The sequence below is a fragment of the Amblyomma maculatum genome, chromosome 8, assembly GCF_055883805.1.
Source record: "Amblyomma maculatum isolate TAMU_Amacu chromosome 8, ASM5588380v1, whole genome shotgun sequence".
NCBI lineage: Eukaryota > Metazoa > Arthropoda > Arachnida > Ixodida > Ixodidae > Amblyomma > Amblyomma maculatum.
In genome coordinates, this window is record NC_139351.1 from 34,886,714 (window position 1) to 34,907,245 (window position 20,532).

Sequence of the window (20,532 nt, forward strand, 5' to 3'; positions counted from 1 at the left end):
CAAACGTCATGTGTTGACGCGTGGGAAACGACAACTGCAGATGCGCGCGCCTTTGCCGAATGGGAGCGGCGCTGTCCAGAACTGTCCCCTCTCATTCCTTCCGCACGTGGCTTGAAAACGTCACGCGGCAAACGGCCAAGAGTGATGCGATCGTCTTTGGGGAAGGCACACTTTCCAGTGCGTAGTGCGGAGTTCGATATATCGAACGACCGGCGAAATTGAGTTCGATATGTGACGCGGCTTTCCTATACTTTTACATGGGATTTTCAAGGGGATATTCCGTGAGTTCGATATAACCAAAATTCGATCCGGGTTCGATATAACCGGGTTCGACTGTATAACGCCGACGAGACGGCATTGTTCTACCAGATGCTGCCTAATCGCACACTGGCTTTGAAAGGTGATCGTCGCCACGGCGGCAAGCATAGCAAGCTACGGATCACAGTCCTCCTGTGCGCCAGCATGGATGGAAGTGACAAGTGTTTGCTGCTTGTTATCGGGCGCAGCAAGAAACCACACTGTTTTAAGAATTCGCGGCAACTCAAGATTGTCTATGCATCGAACAAAAAAGCATGGATGACCCGCAGTATTTTCCGCAGTTGGCTGCAAGATCTTGAAGAGGACATGAAAGAATCCGGACGCCACGTGTGCCTCATCCTCTACAACTGCTCCGCGCATCACGTTGACGACTTGGAGCTTGCACATGTGGAACTGCAGTTTCTCCCACCCAACTGCACATCACTCATCCAACCGCCCGATCAGGGCATAATTAACAGTTTGAAATGTGTCTATCGCCGAAGATTAGTTGACAAGCCGCTCCTTGACATTCGGCTGGAACGGTCAGCGAAAGTTGATTTGTTTCAAATGCTCGAGATGCTGTCCGCATCCTGGAAAGTAATGCCAAAGAAAATCATTGAAAACTGTTTTCAAAAAGCAGGCCTTGGAGCAGACGCTTCCGCAGCAGCTCTACCTGAAGATGGTTTGTCCACGCTTGAAACAACAGAAGCACAGGCACTTCAGGAGTCTTGGGAGTGCCTTCGCAGCAGTGGTGCTATGCCGGAGGGCGTCGAGATTGACGATTTCGTTCTTGGTGATTTATGTGTCCTCGCGACAGAAGAGGTGACCACGGAATCAATCCTGAACGATGTGGTTCGGGAATTGCAAGGTGAGAGTGACGACGAAACGGACAATCAAGACGAGCGTGGCGACGTCCCCACCTCTCGTGAAGTAGTGGATGCGATTGACGTACTGAGGCGTTTCGCGGGCTCTACAGGAGAGGGAGAGGCTATGCGGTCGTTGTGGGCCTATGAATGGTGCGTAATGCCGTTGTTGAATGCAAAGAAGACAAAAGAAAGTGACAGACTATTTTGCCCACAAATAAAAGTTCTTCCGTGTGTGCTTCGCACCAGCAAAACCATTTGAGAATTTTATTTGCATGCTATGAGCCTAATTTCGACGTAACGAAATTTCAATGTAACGAATTCAAGTGCCGATTTTACCGACTTCGTTATATCGAGGTTTAAGTGTATTACAGGATATATCAATAGCCATAAAATAACTTTAGCATAATTAAAAATCGGGATTTCGTGCTGGCTTGAGCGGCAGCTGAAGCTTGACTATTGCTGTGAGCATCGCTTCTAGTAGTAGTGGGTACGCTGGCGGCAGTCCTTTTTGTATGCACGAAACGGATCAGTGACTAGATGAACTGCAGGACATCCCTAGCCTTGATGATCGTTGAAATCTTATAGTATGAATGCCCATATTTTTTTGCGACGCTTCCAACCTTAAAACCCTGCCAGAAATCTCAATGAATCTGCTGTTTCATATTGAGAGCTATCGCATCGTCATTGGGGTTGGCGCAATCTTCCATGGAAGCACTATAGGCAGTGACGATATGGCCACGCCCTTTACGCGGCTACAGAAAGCGATTATGATGATGATAGTGCTCATTTCCTAACCGCACGCCATGGCCCTCGCGGATTTTTCCACACTGCTCCGTTCTCGCCGCATATGTCGAGTTTTCACGTCATTCTCTTCTTAGTATTTTATTTTTTATCAAACATTCTGCAAATTTTCTGGGTAAAGATCTACCGGTCGGCGATAAATCTTTGTATCCGACATGCCGCCAATAATCGATCATGATATCTAGTTTTATTTTCACATAGGGGCAATGGGAAACCTGATAAAGCCCAATAATTTGATCATTATAAGCAATATGTCGTTATATCTGGTATCGTTATAAGTGGACTGCACTCTATCAACATGTGACACAACAATAGCAGTTCTTGGCAGGAGTGCACAATAATTAAAAGGTATAGACCAGTTAGAAACTGTCTCACACAATAATTCCCTCCTGCAAAAGCAAAGAACGTTCTTTAGATCTTAGATTGGTGTGCTTGGAGCTCGTTGAAAGTGCCTTTTTGTACCCTGGATGGACCCGGTATTGCTGATGTCCTCGCCACATGTAGATTTTCATGGCATCGGTATTGTGTTCTAGGCGATAAAGGGCTGGCTGCCCGGGAAAATGGTAGTTTGGTTGCAAAAATGGCTTAGCTACTGTGATGTCTGTGTGCACGTGACGTATACATGCCATTACGCACTGCAAGATTAGCTGGAAGCTCGTGGGAGGGCTTTTGTTCGGTGGGGGTCATGTGTGTGGAGGATGTGTGGGTTCCATGTGGCCAGCATTGCACCAAGTTCAGAATGTGTGGATTGTGTCTGTGCAGGGCATTCCCCCGTCGCAGCAGGACCCCTCGGAAGAGAGTCAAGGGGGCCAGGAAGAGTCTGGCGGTGGAACGCCGCACAGCGCCCCTAGCGACACGGCCATGTCTCCGCCCCCTCAGTCACAGCTCAGTGGCAGCACAGGTGGCGGAGGTGGGGGCCCGCTCCTCGATGCCTTGGCTGCCGAAGGGGGTGGCAGCGCAGAGGACCCTCTGGGCTTTCTCCGCTTCCAGCCACAGTTCCAGCAGATGCGACAGGTGAGAGCACCGCTCTGTCATGGCGCAGTGTTGTTGAAAAGCAGGCCTCTCCATGCTTCGCTTCTCTGTGAGCACTCTCTTGTCCTTATTCCAAGTTTGCGATTTTGAGAAGGGTCATTTTTGCTTCCATATAGAGCCGAACCCGGATATATCAGAAGGGGATCACAAAATAGTTCGATATATCGATAATTTGATATACAGAAATTAGCTTGAGAAGCCACTTCAGATCGTGAAAAATGATACCGTATTTTTCGCATAATGAATCCACTTGCCACTCGCATAGTGAACCCACCCTCCACTTTTGCTCCCAAGAATTTGAAGGGAAAAAAAAAAGTAAAAGAGAGCCTTAAAGTCGGTTCACATGCAAGTGATTGAGCAAACGCAGCGACGAGCGGTAGCGACATGGTGAAAAATAACTTGTTGGAACTGTGTCGCTCTCACCGCTTGAGCCATTGCAACAGCTCAAAACAGGTTTTCGGGTCACCGCGGCAGAAATCGCGAAAGCTTTCGCTTGCATGTTGGTAGCGTGTCCCTCAGTTTCGGCCGTCACATCCAGAGCTCATTTATTGCCAGCGCGCCAAGATGCTGCGCAGCGATAACATCATGGCATGTTTATCTTTTGATAGCTCCTGCGGTGGTGGAAAGCGATCTTGGCAGAGTGCCCGTGATGGCTTGATTGCACAAGCCTGGTTCAATTTATCATGCTGTGCTTGGGGCGGCCGTAGTCCACTGCCACAGAATCATTGGAAAGCGTGATAGCTACAAATGCCATTTGAAGCAAACAGTGCTGAAAGCTGGTGTAATGATCGCAGCTGACCACGTGCTTTTGTTGATTCATAGATGCAATAATTGACGAGTCTCTGAAAAAAAATCTGCTGCTTCTTAACGTCCATAGCCGCCATAGCTTAATGCTACGCAGCACGTTTAGCACCAGGGATGGACGACTCTCGCAAATAAAGAAAAAGTGAACAGACCTGCCGCTCTTAACGTCTGCAGCCTCCATAGCTTATGTATGTTCAGCACGATGACAAAAAATGCGCATCGCACGTCAGCCGCTGTGCGCAGAGGGTTCACAACACACGTTGGAGAAAGCGTCCAATGTTCTGCTTGCCACGGGCTGAGCTGGCTTGGCGCATGTGTAGCGCGTGCTGCTGCTGCGAACGAAGACCGGCAAAGAGAGAAGAAGGAGAGAGACAGCTCGGCAGAAAAATGGGCACACCCATGCGCTTTGCTCTATCGCGTTTTTCCCTCTCCCGAACACCACGACTGCATTGGCTGCGTCCACTTCGTACCGGCTGTTACCAAACATGTTCCCTCTCGTTCCTTCACGCACATGGCTTGCAAACTTCACATGCTGGCACGCGGCAAAAAATAAAGGGCGCAGTGCTGTCCTAGACCAGCCATCACCAGACTGTTCCCTCTCATTCCAGCCACGCGTGGCTTGAAAACGTCGTGTGGCAAACGGGCGAGGGTGATGCAATCGTCCTTGGGGAAGGCACACCTTCCAGTGCGTGATGCGGAGTTCGATATATCAAACGACCAGTGAAATTGGAGTTCTATATACGACGCGGCTTTCCTATACTTTTACATGGGATTTTCAAGAGGATATTCCGTGAGTTCGATATAACCAAAATTCGATACATCCGGGTTCGACTATGGATTGAAACGCGGCAAATGGATGTCAGTTTGGTTGTGACTATGAGCAGCGACAGGGCGTTACTGCATTCCAGTTGTATCAGTGAAATGCTGAGCATCATCAAGCATCACTATTTCCCCCTCTCATTCTCAGTGCTGTTCGTTTACACTTTTGAATAATTATGAATCGTTACCAACTCGTCCAACCTGCCATTCTTCAGCACTGTTGACCTATTGTTCTTTCCCGGTAAACTTATGTCTCTGACGTTTGCTGCTGCCGATTGCAAACAACAGATAGCTAGCTTACTCACACAGCATTCAGCGGAAACAATTTGTGGCGTGCACTCCCTTGCTACGTAGAGCATGCTCACTGCTGTGCTATACCAGCAAGTCACTGTGACGACTTGCTGTTTGCAACATAGTTCGACTAACTGCATTTTCTCACTATAGCCTGCACCAAAGATTACCGTATTTACTCGAATGTAACGAGAGTTTTTTTTTGATACTTTTGACTCTCAAAGTTTATCCTCGTGTTATAATTGAGCACTGTGATTCGGTAGGCCGAAAGCAGTGCCGGGGTACAGCCATATTGAATCCATCGCCACTCGGTTTCGGTTTCCATAGTTTTACAATGTTATGTTGGCAACATGGGTACCAGGGAAGCCGAATCAGCCAAATCCCCAATCCATCCAAAGTCAAAACATTGTGCTTTTTGGTCGTCGGCTCAGGATCATGTCACCTTTATCCCGCGCTTGTCGCGTCTTTCGCAGTGGATTAGTGCGGTTACTTGTGTCATTGCATTTCGCACGATGACAATGCGTCGTGCACAGTACGACGCTCACTTCAAAAGAAAAGCAATTCTTATAGCAGAAGAAATCAGCAATTCTCCAGCAGCTCGACGCATAGACATCAACTAATCTACCATACCTAGGTGGCGGATGCAGTGGGAGGTGATTTTTAAATGTGAGCCTGGCTGCAAAGGCTTCCGACAATGAATAAGCATTTTTGATGAGACTGCAAGGGCCACAAGGATAGGCGTCGACCTATCTGCCTACACGACGGCCTGGAGCCCTTGGACCCGGGCGGCATGTTCGGCCAGTTAGATTACACTTAACTGAGTCTCAAGCAATTCTTATAGCAGAAGAAATCGGCAATTCTCCAGCAGCTCGACGCATAGACGTCAACTAATCTACCATACCTGGGTGGCGGATGCAGTGGGAGGGGATTTTTAAATGTGAGCCTGGCTGCAGAGGCTTCTGACAATGAATAAGCATTTTTGATGAGACTGCAAGGGCCACAAGGATAGGCGTCGACCTATCTGCCTACACGACGGCCTGGAGCCCTTGGACCCAGGCAGCATGTTCGGCCAGTTAGATTACACCTAACTGAGTCTCAGGGTGTGAGCTCAACAGTAGAGTCTCCCAAAATTCTTTCATTTTTCTCTGTTGACTTGTACTCTTTATTTCTGGACACGTCCATATCATATGTGTCAGATCCTCCTTATTCTGACATACAGTAAAACCTCGTTAATTCGAACTCGGTTAATTCGAACTGACGCTCGGGTCCCGGCATGGCCCTATGTATTTCAATAGGAGAAAACGCCCAATAGTTCGAACATGCCAGTATCCACAACGGTTAATTCGAACTAGGAGCCCATGGCTCACTTAGCTCCTCGCAGACAGAAGTCGGCCCATACCGTGTACAATGCACAGAAAGATTACTAAAGACGCAAAAAACAAAATCTTTCAAATCTGCCCACGCGCACGAGACGAGGTGCGCACTCGACAGTCGCAGCGAGCATTCTGGTGCATGCTGTAGCAGGTTTTCGCTGTCGGGTGCCGCCAGGCTCCATCACACCAACGGTCCGGCGCAAGCTGTTGCAGGTTTTGGCTGCACCGCGGTTGCTGGGTGCGCTTTTGACAATCTTATTCTTTTTGTCCTGCGGTCACGTTGTGTGCACAACGCAGTTTGTCGTGCATTTGTTCATGCCGCGGTGGTCCAAGTTTTGCCGTTTTTGTTGCCTCACCGCTTTGCCAGCGACGACTCATCGATTGTGACAGCCATGGCAAACCGCGGTAAATACACGGCAAAGGACCTTAAGACGAAAATGGAAATTTTGAGTGAGGTGGAACGTGGTGTCCTATCCAAGACTGATATAGCCAAAAAGTACGACATCAAGAAGAGCACGCTGTCAACGTATCTCAGGAACAAGGAATCGATCAGTGCTGCCTTTCGTAAAAGATGTTATGGAGCCCTCTCGCAAAAGGCTACGGACGTCGGCCCATCCCGAAGTGGAGAGTGCCGTAATGGCATGGATAAAAGAAGTTCGCAGCCGGAACATTCCGTTAAGCGGGCCCATAATTGCTGCGAAGGCTGCAGTCTTTGCCAGCCAAATGGGCATCATCAGCGAGTTTGGCGCTTCGGAAGGCTGGCTGTCGCGTTTCAAGGCGCGTCACGGGCTGACATTTAGAAACGTTTTTGGGGAGTCAGCTGAAGTCGACAAGGAAACGTGTGAACAGTGGGTCTCCAGTGAACTGAAGGAACTCCTCGCTGATTATGCGCTCAGCGATGTATTTAATGCTGACGAGACGCTGTATTTCAAGTTGCTCCCCAACAAGACCATCACTTACAAAGGCGACACTTGTGCTGGCAGAAAGAGAAGCAAAGAAAGAATCACCGTCATGATGTGCGCAAATGCGACGGGCATGAACGGTGCCGCTTGCTGGTGATCGGCAAGGCAGAGAAGCCTCGCTGTTTTAAAGGCATCAAGACGCTTCCTGTTGATTACACCGCAAACAAAAAGTCTTGGATGACACGGGAAATTTTCACCGACTGGGTGGGCAAGCTAGACAGGAAATTCGCTGCACAGAACAGGAATGTTCTCATGTTCATGGACAACTGTACAGCTCATTGTGACGTGAGTGGACTGACAGCAATCCGCTTGGCATTTTTGCCTAAAAACACGACTTCTGTGCTCCAGCCTATGGATCTTGGAGTTATTCAGAACTTAAAAACGCTATACAGGCGCCACCTCCTAGAGAGACTTCTTCTTTGTTTGGACAGTGGCAAGTCGTACGACATCGATTTGCTTGGAGCTGTCCTCATGCTGGCATCATCGTGGAATACCGTCAAGCCAGAAACTATCAAAACTTGTTTCCGCAAGTGGGCTTCGGTGACGCCCCAGAAGCATGCAGCGCGGAGGTAGCGGAGGCTTCGTCTGATGATGACTCCGTCGTGCTCGACCGTGGCTACGCGGCTATGTCGGAGGATGTCGCCTTGGAAGCCTACGTTGACGTTGACAACGGTGTGGAGACATCTGGGCCTTTGAGTGATGAGGATATAATCGCGGCTGCATGTGCTCCACAGGGCTCACGGGTGGCGAACATGGCTGAAAGCGATGAAGAGTCCGACAAAGGCGACGATCCGGTGCCACCCCCTAGTGCATGTGAAGTAGCGTCTGCGCTCAATCTCGCTGCACGATACTTCTCCGCCGATGAGAATTCGGATCCTGCGCTGGAACTCTTGGGCAAGCTGCAGTCGATGCTTGTGGAGTCGCGGCACAAGAAACACAAGCAAACGCACATTACCGATTATTTTTCCGTGTAAATAAACATGTTTTGAAGCTCGCTACTCACACGAATGCATTCCGGTTCTTGTTTGCGGCGCATGACTGACCGATTAGTCCCGTTCATTCGCCGTTGCGGCTCGATTGCAAAAATTATCGGAATCCCGTAAACGTGCAGTAGCGCCTAGCCCTCTTTGCTCATGGTAATGAGTCAACATGTGGGCTCGGCCAGCACGGTGGGCCACGATGGCACTCATTCCAGTGCCTGACTGTTAATTCGAACTCCGCTTAATTCGAACAATTTTCTCGGTCCCTTCGAGTTTGAATTAAGGGGGGACCCGGGTCTTTGCAGCCGAAAATCGGTCAAAAAATCGGATTTTCAATCTTCTCGTTTTCGCGATTCTGAGATCTTTCCGCAGCTATCTCCGAAGTTTCGTTGAAAAATATCGCCTAATTTGCGTGTTACAGCGTTCCAACAACGAGAATCTGCGCGTATGGCCCTTTAAACTGAGGTCAAATCGCGCCGAATTTCGATATCCCGCAGTTCAAGAAATACGCGATCCGCGGGCATAATCTTGGTGTCGTTCGAAAGATCGCGATTCAGGCCATTCCTATATCTCGGTTGGTGACCATGAGCGAGCCCACCGAAGCGGAAAACAAAGGAATAAAACCGCGTGAAACGCGCCCTGCTATTGGACTCCCACCGCACGTGAGCAAAAGGCGAGCTTTGGTTGGCTGGCGGCGTCGACTGCTCGCGGTCCGGCGCCATTTTGAAAAGGTCTCTCATTTAGGCCTAGTCGGCCTAGCGCCGTTTCCTCATCATAACCACAACGTGAAATGCGCAATATTGAGATTCACGCTTCGTTATTAGCCTAAAAAAAGGTAGCGAGAGGAGAGAAACGCGCCGGGGACGCTGCATCGCCGCATCTGGTTATCTGCAATCAATGACGAAGCGCCGACGCTCCGCGTCGAGTCCGCGATGGCCTGATAACGGCGTAGCATAGCCGGTCGTGCTCAGTGCGATAGCGAGGAGCGGCACGATATGCCGCGTACGGAACTGTGAGGGTGCAGATGAGCAAGTGCAGCTTTCAACGCCGGGATAGATCGCCCTGTGAGGCAGCGCCGCGACCAGCCGCAGCGGCAGTCGCGAAGCAGCGTCCCGCGACATGCGGAACATAAAGATTGCGCGGAATCCCAAATCTTGTCGAAATAAACTTTCTTCTGAATGCTACGCGGTGCAAGACGAGCAGCGGTCGCTTATCACTAGTTGCAGGCCGACTGCATTTACTGCATGAACGTGAGAATGGCGATCGCACGCCAGAACTTGGCACCAACTTTTGCGGAGGTCACGATGCAAACGCACTCGTCTTGGTGGCGGCCTCCGGACCATGCGTCCCGTTCGCCGGAAATTTCATTCTTTGAGGGCGAATTATATCGACGGGAAATGATGCATTGGCATCAGGAGCTAGTCAGAACTAACTTTAATGAGTTACTGTTAGCTTTGGTGCTTCAAAAATTTATCAACACGTTTTTCCTCAATTTCTCAAAATCAAAATATTGAGGACGGTACATGTTTGGAGGTGCGATATCTCTGGTTCTACTTATGATATTGCTATAATTCCTTTTGCACCAGAAAGGTAAACTTATGTACAGTGCAAAAATATAAATTAATTTGTGGTATTTAATGTGGAAAGTTATTAAAAATTTCATGTTTTCTGGAGTGTCAAGGTGGCTTTTTGGTCTCTGAACTTTGACAAGCTGTAACTTAGGTTAAAATGAAACCAGGACATTCAATCTTGATTTTTGCATTCTCTGTGTGTTCTAAATTGATTTGATACGTCGGGTTTTATTATAGCTCCTGTAGTTTTACTGACAGCTCACCTCCAAACAAAGAACATAAAGTGCTCAATATCTTCATAACTAAATGGCTTACATAAAATTAATGTGCATATTTGAAATCACCACAAAAAGCTGCATAAATGGTGCAACTTTCATCAAAATCTACCAGTAAATATAAAATATTGTCTTAAGACCAGGGTCCCCCCTTAACGAGCTTTTACTGTAGTTTGTTCCTATCTGAGAATTGTTCCGGGTACCACTGACTTAGGGTAGCTGGGTTCAGAAAAGGCCTTGTTTGTAAGCGCCTCCAAATGCTTTCTTGGATCTTATTTGGTGTCCTATCTGCCGATGGGTATTCTCCCCTGTTTAGCAGCCTTTCCCTGCTAAGAGTGTACTGAGGACCAGAGCCTACCCTGAAGGTGAGACGGCGGGCAAGCTTATGAGCTCCCTCATTTCCCTGAAGCTGGGAGTGGGCTGGTGCCTATATTAGCTAGATTATTCTGTCATCCTGACATGTTCTCAGTATCATTTTTGCCTGTGAAGAGACCCTTTCCTTGAAAAAATTGCATATTGCTATTTTTGAATCATTTATAATTGTAGTAGCCATTATCCCTGCTATTGCAAGGGCAATCGCCACTTCTTCATCCTAACAGAGCCGCTTATTCTTAGATTTTGTTCATCTGACACTACCTCAACCACAGCATGCCTCTCCTCATACTCTGCGGCGTCAACACATAGAGCACGTCCTGTTTTCCTTGATACATCTTCTGCAGCGTTTCCGCCCTTTTCTTCTTTCCGGATGATGCTCTGTATGCATGTTTCGTGGCAGCGGGGGGACTTTTAGTCGCTTCCTGACTTACATCGGGACATCAGTCTTCTGGTCCCCTTGGCTTTCGTATTGAACGCCTAGTTTTAGCAGTATGCTTCTTCCCGTTCGGGTCTTTGCCAGTCTTTCGTACTGGGAGATTTGGTTGGCCTCTATCACCTCTTCCAGCATATTGTGCACCCCCAGCTTCATTAACCGGTTCGTAGACGTACCGATAGGGAGACCAAGGGCTATTTTTATGCTATTCCTGATGACTGCTTCAATCTTAGCCTTCTCGCAGTTGGCAAAGTGCAAGTACGGGACTGCGTAGGCGATTTTGCTGATGACAAAGGCATGTACAAGTCGTAAGAGGTTTGCTTCTATCATGCCCGACTTGGGATTTTCGATGCATCTGTTGTTGAGCACAGTCTTTGAGTTTCTTTATAGCTTCTCCGTGACTACCATTTGCCTGCAGCCACATACCTAGGATCCTAATCTTGGCCACTCTGGGGATGGGAACTCCATCTGCTTTTAGTTTGATTCTCGGTTGTTCTTTGTCCAAGCTGCTGCGTGGCGGCTGGTACACGAGCATCTCAGACTTTTCGGTAGAGCATTTCAGGCCTCTAGGGGTTACGTATTCTTCAACAGTTTTCACAGCTGCCTGAAGGATGTGTTCAATTTCTCCATCACTACCTCCCGTAGTCCAGAGTGTGATGTCGTCTGCGTAGAGGCTGTGATTTAGTTCCTCAATTTCTTCTAGCTTTGATGGAAGCTTGATGAGTGCAACATTTGAAGAGCAGGGTGAGAGGACTGAGCCCTGGAGTGTTCCTCTGCTGCCCAGTGTAAATTTGTCCAGTTCTCCAATTTGGATGGTTGCTTCGCGCTTGAGAGAAAGTCCCTCAAGACGCCAAGATCTTGTAGGTTTTCAAGTATTGCTTTGTGTTTGACGTTATCAAAGGCCTTTGCTAAGTCCATTCCCAGGATAACTCGCGTGTCTTTAGTATGTGCTTCAATGATCTGGTGTTGGATTTGCAGCATAATGTCCTGGGTCGACAGACCAGGTCTGAAGCCAATCATAGAGTTTGGGTAGAGTCCGTTGTCTTCCATGTATCTGTTTAGTCTTGTCAGGATGACGTGTTCCATGAGTTACCCCACGCATGTTATCAAAGAAATTGGTCTTAGATTTTCAATATGTAGCTTTTTGCCAGGTTTGGGGATCGTGACGATCTGCGCTGATTTCCATATGTTCGGAAGTAGTCCTCGCTGCCAGAAATCTTGCATATATGTTCCGAGGCCACCGATTAAGTCGTCCAGATTTCGCAACATTTTGTTGCTCACTCCATCTGGCCCCACTGCTGACTTTGCTGCTACCTTTGAATACCAACTTTTTTGTTTCTTGAGATAATCGAATGAAATTTTCAGGGTAGATTCATGGCACAGCCATTTGAATAATTGCAAAGTTTCATGGAGCTGCGCACACTGGTACTCAAGTTACAGGAGTCTATCAGAATGGTTCACATGGGTTCCTTGTACCATGCCTGGAGAACTTGCAAAATATGTTGGCACTATGAAATTATTATGAAGGTTCCTGACTAGGTACCACAGGGCAAGAAAGAGCCCTTTTTCTTTTTTTAATTTCCTTGCTGAAAAATTTTAGCATAGCATTGAGGGTAGTACCACTAATTGGACTTGCATTAGCCTAAATTTGATTGTTTATTATAAATTCCAGACTGAATATTTTGTAAAAATGAGCTTGTCTTGCCCTCAGAAATTTATTCAGGCACACAATAAAGAAAACCAGGTGGGAATCTGATTAGCGGTTCCAGAGATACTGCAGGAATAAGCAACCATACCAGGAAAAAAATTCATTCTGAGAAAATGGTCCTTGAAGTTTAAAACAACATTTTCAAGTCTAAAGTTTGTTTTTCACAGCAGCAGTTTATGCCTCCCCTTCCTCGATTCCCTCGGAAAGTGCATTTCCATGCGAACAATGGACGACGCTGACGACGCGTTATCGCTTGCGATGACAGACGCGATACGGGAGGTCGAGATCGCCGAGGTTGATATGGTCGGTACAGCGGGCACGCTTCAAACGCAGTCTCCTTATGTTGACGCGAAAGATACACAGTCGGAAGTGGCAGCGCAGTCGGTCTAGTAGTGGTGTAGCAGAGGCCGCACTGCTAGAAGTGTCTCCGCGACTGTTGGCAACGCACTTCGCTAACTTCGCAATTCGGACCGCATTCACAGAATGACGACGTACGCAGTGTTTTGAACTTCTTAGCGCGCATTGTGACCGACCGTGCAACAATCCGCAAGGTGCACAAAACCATGCAAAAGACGGCACCAGAATCCGTAACAGGCGATGATGACGGCCATCTCAAAAATGGTGAAATGTGAAGCGATTCAGTGAGCGCACAAAGAACGCCAGCTCAGTAGGCAGCCAGAGCAGACAACGCGCCGGGGAGGGACCACCGCGTCAGCGCGCGCAGCAGCCAATAGCAGTCGCGCGATCCCCCGCATTCTCACGGAGCGCGCACTTCGTCCAATCACAGCCAGAATGTGAGACGCGGAAAGCTCAACAATCCCTGCGAGACCCCCAATCACAAGTGAGCCACGCTTCTGCTACGCCGCGGACGCCGCCGGTGAAGGCAACATGGAAAAGGGCAAGCATTCACAAACAAAACAAGACTAAGATGGCGGCGCTCGGTTCAGCGGCAAAGAAATGGCGCGCGCGAAGTTTTGATACTTTTTCCGTTCGCTCGCGACCCTGGGGCTGTCGCACCCAGTTGTATATTTACAGCAGTTCCTTGATGAAGTAGGTGTTTATAATTATAGATAATGTAGTTTATAACATATACAGCCGAGATTAGATTATGACTAGCAGCTTACCGGTATCGCTCAAGAGGAAAGTGTACAACAGTTGCATCTTGCCTGTACTCACCTATGGGGCTGAAACGTGGAGGCTAACCAAGAGAGTTCTACTTAAGTTGAGGACAACCCAGAGGGCTATGGAACGAAAAATGGTAGGGGTAACATTAAGAGATAGAAAGCGTGCAGAGTGGGTAAGAGAAATAACTCAAGTTAATGACATTCTAGCGGAAATTAAGAAGAAGAAATGGACATGGGCAGGACATGTAGTGCGAAGAGAGGATAACCGATGGTCGCTGAGGGTAACAAACTGGATTCCAAGGGAAGGAAAGCGTAGCAGGGGGAGGCAGAAAGTTAGGTGGGCGGATGAGATTAAGAAGTTCGCAGGGGTCAAGTGGATGCAGCTAGCACAGAACCGGGTTAAGTGGAGAAATATGGGAGAGGCCTTCGCCCTGCAGTGGGTATAATCAGGCTGATGATGATGATGATGATGACAGCCGAGATATGTACTTTTTGAAAAGCCGACTTTTTCGCAATTTTTCGACTTTCGAAGCCCGCGTCCCCCCTTAAGGCGGGCAATTTCAGCCCTGATTTTTGTTTCTTCTATGGGTCTATCCAGGTCCAGGTTTGGTAGTCCGTGGTAGTCTGGGAGTGCTTCAGGGACAGGTGTTCCCACATAACGTACCTGTAATTTTTCAAGGAGCTCCTTTTCTGTCCCGTCATAGGAATGGACAATCTTCTGAATGTTCCGGCTCCAAGAGGTAGCATAGTAGCTGCCATGTTTTCGCTAGTCCTAAGTATCTTTCCATGCTACTGCATGTAGATTCCCAATTTTGTCCACATAGCTGAAGTGCATATTCTCCTATTTCTTTGTTCAGCCGGGCCAATCTGCAGCGTACGTTCCTGTTCTATCTTTGTTGCTTTAACTTCTTCAATCCCTTTTTGGCTTGCCATAAGTACAGAAGACGGCTGTCTACTTTCTCTAGGACTGCTTCTTCAGGCATCTCTATGGTTGCTTCTTTTGCATGAAGCACTGTTGCCCACTCTTCCATATATTTGTGATTTCTCCACTTTCTGATTTCCCTGAAGGCTTCCCACTGCACTAGCGTAGCCTTCTTGCCTTTGATACTTCGCGGTCCTCCTTTCACCACAGTTTCGATGATGTAAGGGTCACTGCCAAGGTTCTCTTGAGTGTTACACCATGTGGTGTCTTTTACATGGCTAACAAAGGTCAAATCCGGAGAAAAGTCTTCTGTCACCGCTGCTTCCGCTTCGTGTTGGATTCTGTGGATCTGTTAACAGCATTAGCCCTGCTTGTTGCGCGTCTTACCAGAGGATCAGGCCCTTTATATCTTCTCACTTGTAGCCCCACGCTGGGTGGGAAGCGTTAGTCGCCTACAATGATCAGTGCTTGATTGTTGGCAATTTTCAAAGTCTTTTGGAATAGTGTGCCGAATTTTTCCTTTCTTTGCTGCGGAGTGCTGTATACATTCAGGATGAAAAGGCTTCCTTCTGTCTTCTTGTTTGGTATGAGTTCGACGAGGACGTGGTCAATGCTTTTAACCTCCGTGTCATGCCTAATTGCAGTTACGTTCCTCTTAATTAGTGTAGCCACCCACGGTTTCTCCCCTTCCTTATAGAAAGCTCGATATCCTGCTAGCTTTGCTTGTACAGTCGAAACCCGCGATAACGAAATCTCGAGAATACGAAATTCTCGCCTCAACAAAATATTTCCGGATCGCCGGCAAATGCCCATAGAGGCAAATGTATTCCGTATCTCTCAGTAACAGAACATCTTCGTACAGCAATCCCACGATAATGAAATTTACTGCAATGCCGGTTTGCATACTGTCTCCCATTTTATGAATAACAGCATCAAAAAAGAGCTCAAATTGAGTAAACTGCCACAGCGCACTTGCGTGGCTGCAGCGACGCTGTTAGCACCTGGCAACCTTGCAGCCGGCATCACTTTACTACGATAACACCACTGGAAGTGACCTCCTGTGCGAGGCTAGAGCCGGCGTGCTGCGCACCTGACGACTTCGAGCGAAGTTCTCCTCTGGGCTGTACACGGCATGCCCCCGATGTCAAGTTGCTGAGGAGATGATCAAGCATACTGTACTAAAGTGTCCACAGTTATCGCCACCAATCCCTCCAGCCACGCACGCCATGACGGGCACAGACGACATGCTGGCGAGGGCACTCGGGCTGCGCCATGAAATGCATGATACAAGCAGCAAAAACAAGGCAGTGGAAACAACAAAACGACGCCTTGAGCACTAGTGGCGGAAACATCTGGACAATAATTTTTTGTGAACAACGCACTAGCGTTGTATGGAACGTTTGTTTTAGGCCTGATCCAGAACCCACTGTGATCACCCGTTGAAAAGGGTTTGGGCCATATCATCATCATCATCATCATTAGCCACCTTTAGCCGGCGCCAGCCACCATACCGGCGCAGCGCATGCCCTCTGTGATCCGTTTCACAGGGTGGTGCTCGCGGAGGCCACGCCTAAACACGCTCAGTGCATGGCCTCAGAGATCACCCGAACGCATTCACGCGCTGATCTCGGAGGCAGCCTCGCAGCGACACCGTCAGGGGGCGACAGCAGACTTGCGCTACACTTTTAGGCCTGCCGAAGCGGTGCACATGCTTTCGTTGTGTGTGTGTGTGTGTGTGTGTGTGTGTGTGTGTGTGTGTGTGTGTGTGTGTGTGTGTGTGTTTATGAGCTGCAGTCTGCACGTTTGCATTCCGAAAGATGGCTCCGCCAGTCAAAAAAAAAAAATTTTTGTCGCTGCAAGAGAAGGCTGCTATCAACTCAAGTAAAAAAAAGGCAGGGAAAAAAAAAGAAGAATATCGCCGACGAGTATGGGATTGCGTGCAGCTCTCTGTCCACAATTTTGAAAAGTAAGGCAGCCATACTCAGTGCGCTTGAGAATGGTGCTCGAGCGCAGCCCAAAACAGTGACGGCTGCGGCGCTCCTGGACGCCGACAAGGCGGTGTTTGCATGGTTTTGTGAACAGCGCGAACAAAGTGCCTCTGTCTGGCAAAGTGCTGCAACAGAAGGCTCATGGCTTTGCCTGCATGCTCGGGCATGAACAATTCAGAGCAAGCGCTGCCTGGTTGAGCCGCTCCCGTCACGATATTGTGGCTTGCAATGTGAAAGTAGAACTACGAAGTTGTTGCAAGGCAAGGCTCAGCAAACCAAGCTAACCGACATTTAGCAATAAATTTTTTTTTCTGTGCCGTTTTCTCTTTTCTGTCTCATTTTCGCGGCAACGAAATTCTCACGAAAGCGAATTTTTTTGCTGTCCCCGGCGATTTCGTTATCACGGGTTTCAACTGTATTTCTACTTTTTGTAACGCAATTCCTTCTGGACTGTCCTTTTCACTAAGGAGTTGCTGCAGAACCGGCCTTTTACGGCGATATCCGCGACAATTCTACTGCCAAATAGTATGCCTGTTATTTTTGATGGCCATGATTAGCTATATTTTCATTTGTTGGCGTCCTTTCCGCATCCAACTAGGCAAAGCACGCACCTATCTCATTGAACTTGATAGTGAACGTATTTAGTGTCGCCCTGATTGCCGCAAATTCTGCAGCTATCTCCTTGAATAAGACATCGAGTTTTATTGCGATAGCAATACTGCGCCAGGTTTTGAGCAGTTGCATGGTCCCGGTGGAGGCCACGCTTGACCTTGAACAGCCGAGGAGGAGGAGCAGAAGAAAAAGAAGACTGGTAACTAACGCTCTCGCGTCATACTCTTAAAGGATGAGCTTAAGTGTTCCCGGTAATATTGCATCTTACTTTGATAGGGCATGATAGGGGAATAATGTAGCAAGCAAAAGAAGCTTCTGCCATTACTGTCGCAATTCAGCTAGAGTTAACCAAAGTTAAACCACAACTATTTTTTTTTCTGCGCTAGCTTCTGGTCGATTCTACTCTTCCTTCAACGTTATGTTTTGATCCTTCGATTCTTCCGCCCTCCTCTTCGCGAGAGGCGGGGCATCCTCTCTTCTATCCTGCTTTGCTTTAGCGTTCGAGCTAACCTTTGTTCCAACTGCGCTCTGTTGCTGTGATGCATTAGCTCTGTTGCTCTGTTGCCCATACATCTGGCGCCGAGAATCTCTGGGTTTCCGTCGTGTTGAAAGCGTCTTTCGATTTCTTCCTGGCTGTGGTCTACCAGAACGTTATGGATGACCCCTTTTCCGTTGCTCTCCGGAACCGTGAGATACAATGACACCTCGTAGCTGTTCTTTTTCGACCTTAATTTCTTTGATCAGCAAATGGCGGTCTACTCTTTTCCTACTGGGTGTGCTAATCAGATTGGTGTTTTGCTTTTCATTATTGCAAATGCTGTCCACCTGCATTTTTTCGGCACTCAGTGCAGCGGTGTTCCATATGGCCTCTTGAATTTGCACCTCTCTAAGGAGCCCGAGAGGTCTATTTTTCGGGCAAACAACGATTTTATAGTCTTCTGCAGACACGCAGCTTTTGTGATGTCACCAAGCGTTCTGCCATCTTCCTCCTGTCTCGAAGAGCCATCTTGGTTTCCTCACTGCCTGCCCCACATCCATCTTGGCTTTCTTGATGGTCTCCACTAACATGCTTGCTTCTTCGCTTTCTGTGGGCTCGCGCCCATCGCTGCTGCAGTCCTAACTCTTCCCGCGAGATGTCCTCGCCATCTACTTCGATGATATTCATCCCAGGGCGAGGTACGGCCGGGCGGGGGCCGAAGTGACCGCGGTCGTCAAGTGGTGGTGCTGGAGTGGCGTTAGTGTTGCCGCGACCGCCGGGGTGCTAGAGAGACAATTTCTTAAAAAGTGCCCAAAGTTGGGACACCTGCCTTATCCTGGTGCTCGTTGAGTCCGAATGACCTCCGCAGTCGATTCTAGTGAGTCGTGAGCCTGCTGTCGTCGGAAATTTGCACCAGTCCTTGCTTTTTTTACAGAGCTCATATGAATCATGTCCACACTCCTTTCGCCCCCCCCCCCCCCCCCTGGAAAAAAAAAAAAAGAAACGACAACACAGCGCTATGACGGAACTTTTGGTCATGGCAAGCAGATCAGCTGATTCAGTATGCCGCACCATCTGGCGAAATATGAGGCACACCTCACCCTATTCAGGATATTGATTTTCTCGCAGTTTGCCAGATGGCGCAGCCTATCGAATCGGCTTATGCGCTTGCCACGTATAAATGTTCCGCTGCAGATGACTGCGGTTTTTCGCCGATTCTGGAAAACGTAGGCAAGTTTAGACGTTATATTATTGAAAAACATAGACCATCACGGTTACCTAGTGGTTGGTGTTTCACCTCTAATAGTGTAGTAGTTTGTATGGGAGAATTTTTCACAACTCGAACAGATAAATATGGAACACCTTGTTTGTGGTGTTATGCCTGCATAGTTCTGACGCATTTCCATAAGTAATTAGGATAGCCTGCCCCTGTAAATAAAAAGGGCTGCTGCCAAGACATTGAGAGAATGCTTTGTTGCAAGAAGCTGCTTGCTTCTTCCCAGGAGTAGATATTTTAAATTGGTGGCTGGTAGTTTTCAGGGAGGGGGGAGGGGGTAGCAAAGGAGTATTGCTTGCCCTCCCAGCACTTCTTTGCCTGTGCCTGTAACATCATGCTGTGCTGTATGCGTTGTGCAGGTGATTCAGCAGAACCCGCAGCTGCTCAACGCGGTGCTGCAGCAGATTGGCCAGTCTAACCCCCAGCTTCTGCAGCTCATCTCGAGGGCAAGTGTCTTCTGTACTGTTGTTCTCATGCTTTGATTTCGAAAACCCCTGCATGGGCTGCCTGCGGTGGTGGATGACGAACCCCAGGGCAAGACAATTCCCTTTTTCCAAATCTCCTCGCTGAAAAATTTTAGCACAGTGCCAAAATCAGTGTTAGTAATCAGACCGGCATTAATCAAATTTTAATTTTTTGTCATTAATTTCAGACACAATATCTTGAAAAAAGGAAATTGCCTTGCCCTCAGAAGTTTATTGAGGTATGGAATAAAAGAAACCTCATAAAATTTTGATAAGTGGTTCCCGAGATACAGCTGTCCTAAGCAGCCAAACTAGGCAAAAAAGTGATTCTGAGAAAACAGCCCTAGAAGGTTGAGAGAGCGCTAACTTTTTTGCTTGTCAAGATATCTCAATGAAATTTTTAGGGCAGGCTCATAGCAGGCTCATGAATAACTGTTATGTTTCACAAAGCTGTGTACGCTGGTTCTCAAGTTACAAAAGTATGTAATATGGGTCACATAGGTCTGTAGAATTTGCGGAATGTGTTGGCATTGCGAGATTCATTGAGGAGACATTTGAATAACTTATGTTTCACAAAGCTGTGTACGCTGGTTCTCAAGTTACAGAAGTATGTAATATGGGTCACATGGGTCTGTAGAATTTGCGGAATGTGTTGGCATTGCGAGATTCATTGAGGCCATTTCTGGATAGGTATCGCGGGGCAAGACTAGGGGCTTTTTTATTTTCCTCGTTTTCTAAGTTCCACTGTAACAGATGCTAGGGTGCTGCAGGCGTCAATGCAGTCGGCGGCGGCGCGCCTCGCCATGATGACGGCCTTCGCTTCCGTCCACTGAACGCGTGTCGCAGCTCGAGGCATCGTGAGCGACTACGCAACGTTTCACTTGTTGCTCGAAACCGTTCAGAGGGCACAACGAGAGATCTTAAATCCGGCGATCGCAAAAATGCCGAAAGGCAAACAAACGCACGAAGTACAAAAACAGCCAACAACGAAAGCAAACAGCCGGAGCAGACGACACTGGGAGGTAGCGGCAGAGACCGACGCGGCAGCGGGTGGTTGCCCGAACCTCCGCGTTCTTGCGGA

General features: G+C 48.2%; 1 pseudogene across 1 annotated transcript in view; it reads left to right on the forward strand.

Annotated features, from left to right (window-relative positions):
- LOC146180880 (lysine-specific demethylase RAD23B-like) overlaps positions 1-20,532 on the forward strand; it is an 85,293-nt pseudogene that overhangs the window by 36,046 nt on the left and 28,715 nt on the right. The window contains exons 6-7 of the transcript XR_014700127.1: positions 2,727-2,978; positions 19,347-19,433. The product of XR_014700127.1 is annotated as a lysine-specific demethylase RAD23B-like (transcript). The remainder of the gene's footprint in view (positions 1-2,726; positions 2,979-19,346; positions 19,434-20,532) is intronic.